Raw genomic sequence first — 6984 nt, 5'->3', positions numbered from 1 at the left:
TCACCCTGCTTTCATGAATTGAGCCCTGACCCTGGTATCACAGATATTTTCCTATGCTGTGATAAAACACCCTGACAAAGCAACCTAAGGGAGAAGGGTTCACGCTAGCTCACTCTTCAAGCTTCAGCCAAGGCAGCAAAGCTAGAAGCAGAGAGCAGTGGATGCTGCTGTTTAGCTCATGTTCTACAGGTATACAGTATAGTCCTCTAAGTCCAGGCAATGGTATCGCCTGCTCTTTGGCTATGTCTTCCTACATCAATTAACCCAACCTCATAAGTTTGCCCAGATACCCATCTCCCAGGTGATACAGATTCTGTAAGGTTGACAGCTAACACTGCCCATCACACAAATTAAGTCCCACTCTGGTGTCAAAGACTAAGCCATGATCTTGTCATCATATGGTAGGTCTCATACTGTTGTCAAGTTTAGCACTGACTTAAAATGCCATAGGCTGAGTCCCCATCCTGGGATCATACACCGAGTCATTCATTGTCTTTCTGTCACATGAACAAGCTCTATCTTGGTTGTTTCATAGACAGAGCCATGGTCTTGGTCATACAACATGCCTCATCCTGTTATCATTAGGCACCAATCCCAGTGTCATAGACTGAGCCCATTTGGGCATCACCTGTCATATGCTCTTGCTGTCAGGGTGAGTGCTGATGCCAGCTCACAGGCTAAGCTCTCATCCTGGAGGACTGATTACCGTCTCAATGCCTAAGCCAGTGATGAGCTCACTGTACAGTTTTTATTCTTCCATCCTCATAACATCTCTATGATACCTCATTTTATAGAGCAGGAACAGACTAAGAGAGGCATACTGACTTCACCAGAGTCCCACGAAACAGGTACAAGGCAGAGTTGGGATAAACCTAGGTATTTCAGGTTCAAATAAGGGGTCAGGCTGGGGCAGATGGCTCAGTCAGTACAGTGCCTGCCATGCAAGTGTGACGAGCTGCGCTTGGATGCCCAGTACAGCCACGTGCACCTGCACATGTCTGTTACCCCAGCACCAGGGGAGTGGAGACAAGCAGATTCTCCATGCTCATTGGCCAAACTAGCAGAGACAGTGAGCTCTTGGTTCAGTGAGAGACCACGGGTCAAAATCTAAGGTAGAAGGATGGTACAGTGGTTAAGAGCATTGGCTGATCATCTAGAAGACCTGGCTTCATTTCCCAGAACCCATATGGAAGCTAACAACTGTAACTCCAGCCCCAGGAGATACAATACCCTCTTCTGGCACCTGTGGGAACTGCACATACATGGTACACAGACATTCAATCAGGCAAATACTCCTACATATAAAAATAAATAAAATAAAAAATTAAAGAATAAAGTAGAGAGAGAGAGAGAGAGAGAGAGAGAGAGAGAGAGAGAGAGAGAGATCAAGGAATATGTCTGAAATCAACCTCTGGCCTCCAGACCCACAAGAACATGATACATGACACCCACCCAAACACACACACACACACACACACACACACACACACGGGGGGGGGGGAGAGGGAGAGGGAGTGAGTAAGAGAGAGAGAGACAGAGACAGAGAGGGAGAGAGAGAGAAAGAGAATGTGTCACAACTGCCAGGCTATCCTGTGCTCTGCTGGATTGGGAGGAGACTGTGCCTGTATATTTTCTGATGAATGGATAGACAGGTAGATAAATGACTAGAAGAATATGTGAATGACTGAATAGATGATAGATGGCTAGATGGTTGGTTTGGCTGGTTGATAAGTGAATGAAGAGATAGCTTATGTATGGAAAGATACTTAAATGGATGGATTAATGGATAGTTGATGGGTAAAGGAGTAGGGTTGATAGATGGATACAAAAATGGTTGATAGATGGCAACACAAATGGTTCCTTGGTTGTTAGAAGTATAAGTAGATGGATGAATGGATGGTTGACGGTTTGACGGTTGAATAGATGGATAGATTAGAAGAGTGGATGGGAGGTTGGGTAGTAATTTGGGTGGATTTTTAGCTGACTAGATTGTAGGTTTGGCTGGCTGGTTAGTCAGGAGATGCATAGTTACATGAGTGAATGATTGGACGGCAGAGAGTTAGCTGGCTGCCTGAATGGTTAGATAGTGAGATGGCTGGTTGTATGGAAGAAAGGAAGAATGGATAGATGGATGTAAAGGTGACTGGAAGAATGAATTGAAAGAAGGATGGAAAGATGGATAGAAGGACGGTTGGCTAGTACACTGGCTAGATGCTAGGCTGGCTGGTTGGGGGGATGGCTGCATGAAGAATGCTGGGGTAGATGGGTGGACAGTTGGGTGGATGGGTGGATTAGCTAGATGGAGAAATGATGGGATAGTGCACAGATACACGTTCAGGAGATGACAATGTGCGGGGCTAAGAGGGCTATAGACAGGAGTGGGTAGAGCTGAGGCAGAGAGGCTGGGCACAAAGAGACACAGACAGGGCAGACACAGAACACTACAATTTCACTGGCTGCAGAATGAGTGAAAGAATTATGACCAGAAGGGTTACTGGGGCAGCTGAGGGGAGAGGGTGGAGAGTCCCTCTATCCTGGGGGTGGGGCACAGCAGGTCTCAGTCATGTCTCAAGTTTTGCCTGGCTCTGCAATCCAGCCTCATTGTTTCCCTGGGAGATTCTCCGAGGGACCCAGGCAGTCAGTTACAGCGTTTTAAAGAGGCACAGAAAAACCCTTCTTAGTGCTGGGGTAAGAGCACTTGCTGCCTGAATATGAGGATCAGAGTTCAAAACCCCAGCATCTGTGAAAACAGCCACAGGTGGCCACGGGTGCTTGTAATCCCTTGCTTTGTGGATAGAGGAGACAGGTGGACAGAGGTTTGTGCACATAGTCTCTCTCTCTCTCTCTCTCTCTCTCTCTCTCTCTCTCTCTCTCTCTCTCTCTCACCACACACACCACACACACACACACACACACACACACACACACACACACACACTCTTTAGGACTAAAGAAAGACCAGAGAAACAGGGTAAAGGGGTCCCTATGGCTGACAAAGCTAGAGGAGGCATGGCCTGAGCAGGGAAAGGACTCAGGCCCCTGGCTTTTCTCTAATGAGCAGCCTCCCAGCCTAGGTTCAGGCCCAGGGCAGCAGCATCCTCCCCCACCAGCCCCTGTGGCCTCAGCCATAAAAGGGTGTAACAGTCACTGTCAGCGCTTACATTTCACTCCCCCACCTGCCGGCCTACAAATCATAATCCCAAACCGCTTGAACCCAAAACTGGGTTGTGCTGGATAGCCAGGATCCAAGACCCAGGCCACAGGAGGGCCCCTAGGTGACCCATGCCCTGCGCGCTAATCCTCCCAGGTTGCCACTACAAATGGATTTAGTGCCCTCCCCACATGGGCAGCTCTGCTTAATGAGCAGAATCCATCCGGAAGGTAGCCCCAGTCCTGAACTTGTTTCCAGTTTCAGCTCCTCTGAAACCTTCTTGCTGTGTGAGCTTGAGCAAGTTGCTCAACCTCTCTGAGCCCAACTTCACTCATGGTCAATAATGGGCAGTAATTTCCCTCTTAATGACTACTCTTTGATTGCACCCCAGTTCCCAGGCCACCCCCTCTCTCCAGCCCCAGTTATAGACTCTGGGTCTCTTGGTGCCCCCAACTGCTTTCCAGCCCCAGCACAGTGCCTGGCACACAACGAGCTTTCAATGGAGTGTGTGAATTGGATGAGCTGGTGAACCCTCATGTGTCCCATTCCCCGTGCCATGAAAATTCTGAGCAAGGGTTTGGCTCCTGAAGGTGACTCAGGGTGGCCAGGATAGACGGAGGTGTGACTAGGAGAGGAGCTATGTGTGTGTATGTGGAGGCACAGAAGGCCAGAAAACCAAGGGTGTCATGACAGCATGACCATTTCCTATCACATGGCTCCCCACCTCTGTGACCCAGAGACCATTTGGTTATCTTCGAGGGTAGCTCAGTGGGTAGAGCTCTTGTCTGGCATGGCCAAAGCTCTGGGCTCCACCGCCAGCATTACACAGCACTGGTGTAGTCACGCATGTCTGTCATCTCAACACTGGGGAGGTAGAGGCAGAAGGATCAGGAACAAAAGGTCATCCTTGACTACATAGTGCAGTTGAGGCCAGCCTGGGTTGCTTGAGACAGCATCACAAGCAACCCAGAAGGGAGGGAGGGAGGGAGAAAGCAGGGAAGGATGTCTTCATAAGGAGTGCTCATGCAAGCCACAGGTGATGTAATGCTAGCACCTAATCCCTACATAGTTAAACCAAGGCCCTGGCTACCCTAGAGCGAATGTGAACCTCTATGTGTGTGTGTGTGTGTGTGTGTGTGTGTGTGTGTGTGTATGTGTGTGTGTGTGTGTGTATGTGCGTGAGCATGTGTGCATGCTCAAATAAGTGTGCATGCCTGAGGGAGATGCATGTTTCAGAATCTAAAATCTCCTCCTTTTCTTTTCTGTTCTGAGACATAATCTCATGAAGTCCCGCTGGCCTTGAATTCAACTATGTAGCCTAGGATGACCTTAAACTCTTGATCCACCTGCTTCCACCTCCCAAGTGCTGGAAAGACTGACATGCACCAGTATACTGGGGAAGAAGCCCAGGGCTTGATACAAGCTAGGCAAGCACCCTCCTAACATCCCAGACCCTTAAATACTCCCATTTAAAATAGGTGCCTCACGGATGCACTTGTCCTATCACTGGTCCAGGAACCAATGGCACAAGGAACCCACATTAAGTTACCAAGCTCCCCCAAGGGAGTTCATCAGTCGGTGATATGGTGGATTTTCCTGCTCTAAGTTTCTCCCAGAGCCTTGGGGAGATGTTTTCTCTAAGAAAAGAGGGAGCCCCAATGTTCATGAAGGTCCTTGGTGCTCTGGGAAAATTTGGGGGTCATGGTCTCTGTGAACGACTTGGGAAAAACCTGTACACCAACTAAGGAAAAACTTCTAGGAGGACCGAGGTAAGCCAGTGGTTTGGGGGTCTCTGCCTGAGTGATGGTCTACTCCTTGCCTCCTTACCTCGCTTAAAGGCCCATCTCTTCAGCCACAGCTTGGAGAGAGCTGGCCAGGAGTGGTTGAGTGCAGAGTCAGCCATGGGTACCTCATGCATTCGAGTAGAGTGTCCAGCTTGCCCGCCCGCCGGCCCAGAGGGAGCTGAAGCTTAGACTGGGGATCCCTGCCAGAAACGGGCTGCCAGCAAGAGGGGCGGAGACTGCCGTCAAGGCCTGCCAGAGACATCAGCTGATGGAAGCCTGGGCTGGAGGAGGAGAACTGGGCTTTTGCAGCAGTGGAGAGGGGCAGATCCTGGGGCTACAGGCAAGTCAGGGCCCAGTATCTTTTGTGTCCTTCAGCCGAGACCCAGGGGGCTGCTTATTCTGACTTGAGACATTCCTGAGAGAAAATAAGCTCCCTCTGCATCCTGAGAGCTTGGCCATGTCGGCCTGTCTGTTTCTGTGTGCTTCTGCACTCATGTGATTGACAGGGCAAGTATTTCTTTATATAGATAATACGAATATTCTCTGTCACATAGAGAATGTATATACATGCACACATACTTGGTTTTGTGATTATGTGTTTAAAGGCGAGTCTTGTATATGGTGTATGTGTGTGCAAGTTGGTGTACTTGCATATGCACTGGAAGGTCAGAGGTCAACCTCAGGGTCATTCCCGAGGAGCAAAGTTCATGCTCTTTCTGAGTCAGTATCTCTTATTGGACTGGAGCTCTCCCATTAGACATTGGCCCGCTAGTGTGCCCTGGTGGTCTGCCTGTCTCTGACTCCCCAGAGCTGGCATTACAAGTGCTGTACACCACAATGCTCAGCTTTCTTTGTGTGGGTTCTGGGCCCAAACTCAAGCCCTCATGATTGCAAAGCCAGCACTTTACCTGCAAAGCCATCTCTCTAGCCCTTGTTATTTTTTTTAAATGAGTTATAATTTTTGAAGCAAAATCCCACTTTGTTCTAATTAACTCACAGTTAAAAAGATCATACAGTTGGTTTAAGCGATCCACTAAAAGCAACACCTACCCTATGACACTCTTTGTGCATCTCAGGAACTCCTGTGCAGTCAGAATAGTGACTTCAAAGGGGGGGGGATTGCTGGTTTTCCTTGGAGTTTTATGTTCTCACTATCTTCATGTACTTATTTACCAAACACAAAACAAAACAAAAACATGGCAGAGTTGAAACTAGAAAAAACAGTTAGTTTATGTCATCTCTCATGACTCATGTCCTTCCTCATCATCTCATAGTGCCCTTTGTTCTGTCGGGGTTAGGCTGTATCCACACTGCAGCTAATGGCTGACATATGTGTGTGTGTGTGTGTGTGTGTGTGTGTGTGTGTGTGTGTGTGTGTGTGTACGCGCGCACTATAGGATAGGATCTGCATGTGGGGGAGAATGTGTGTTTTTTGTTTTCTGTTTTCCTTTCAGGTGATAATTTGAGTAACCCGGATTGACCTGGAATTCACTGTGTAGTCGAGGATGGCCTTGAACTCCTGACTTTCCTGAGATGACAGGAGTGTATCACCATGCCTGCTATATGCAATGCTACCAACAGAACCTGGGGCCTCCTTCATGCTAGGCAAGTCCCCTACCAACTGACCCACATCCCTAGCCCTATTTCTGACTTTCTTGAGACCAGATCTCAAGTATCCCAGGCTGGTTAGAATTGTTATAGAGCCCAGGATGACCTTGAACTCCCACCTCCTCAGACTGGGATGACAGGCATGCACCACCATGCCCGGATCAAGTGTAAGTCTTGACTTTCAGCTTGTGTATGTGGACCCACATCTAGCATCAAGGTGGAGCCATGCGTGGTTGTATACACCAGGACTCTCAGCATTCAGCAGGGGGAGGCAGGAGCATCAAACGTTCAAGGCAAAAATGGACTGAAAATTGTATTCAGCTGAGAAGAATGGAATTGGAACGTTCATAGGACAGTGGGTGGAGACTGAAGATCACTATGCTGAAATACAGCAGACTCTGGAAGAGAAATGTTGCACGGTTTCTTTCATATGCTCCCTCT

This window comes from Cricetulus griseus, chromosome 4 (genome assembly GCF_003668045.3).
Source record: "Cricetulus griseus strain 17A/GY chromosome 4, alternate assembly CriGri-PICRH-1.0, whole genome shotgun sequence".
NCBI lineage: Eukaryota > Metazoa > Chordata > Mammalia > Rodentia > Cricetidae > Cricetulus > Cricetulus griseus.
The sequence above is the reverse complement of the archived record's forward strand: the minus strand, read 5'-3'. Positions refer to the sequence as shown.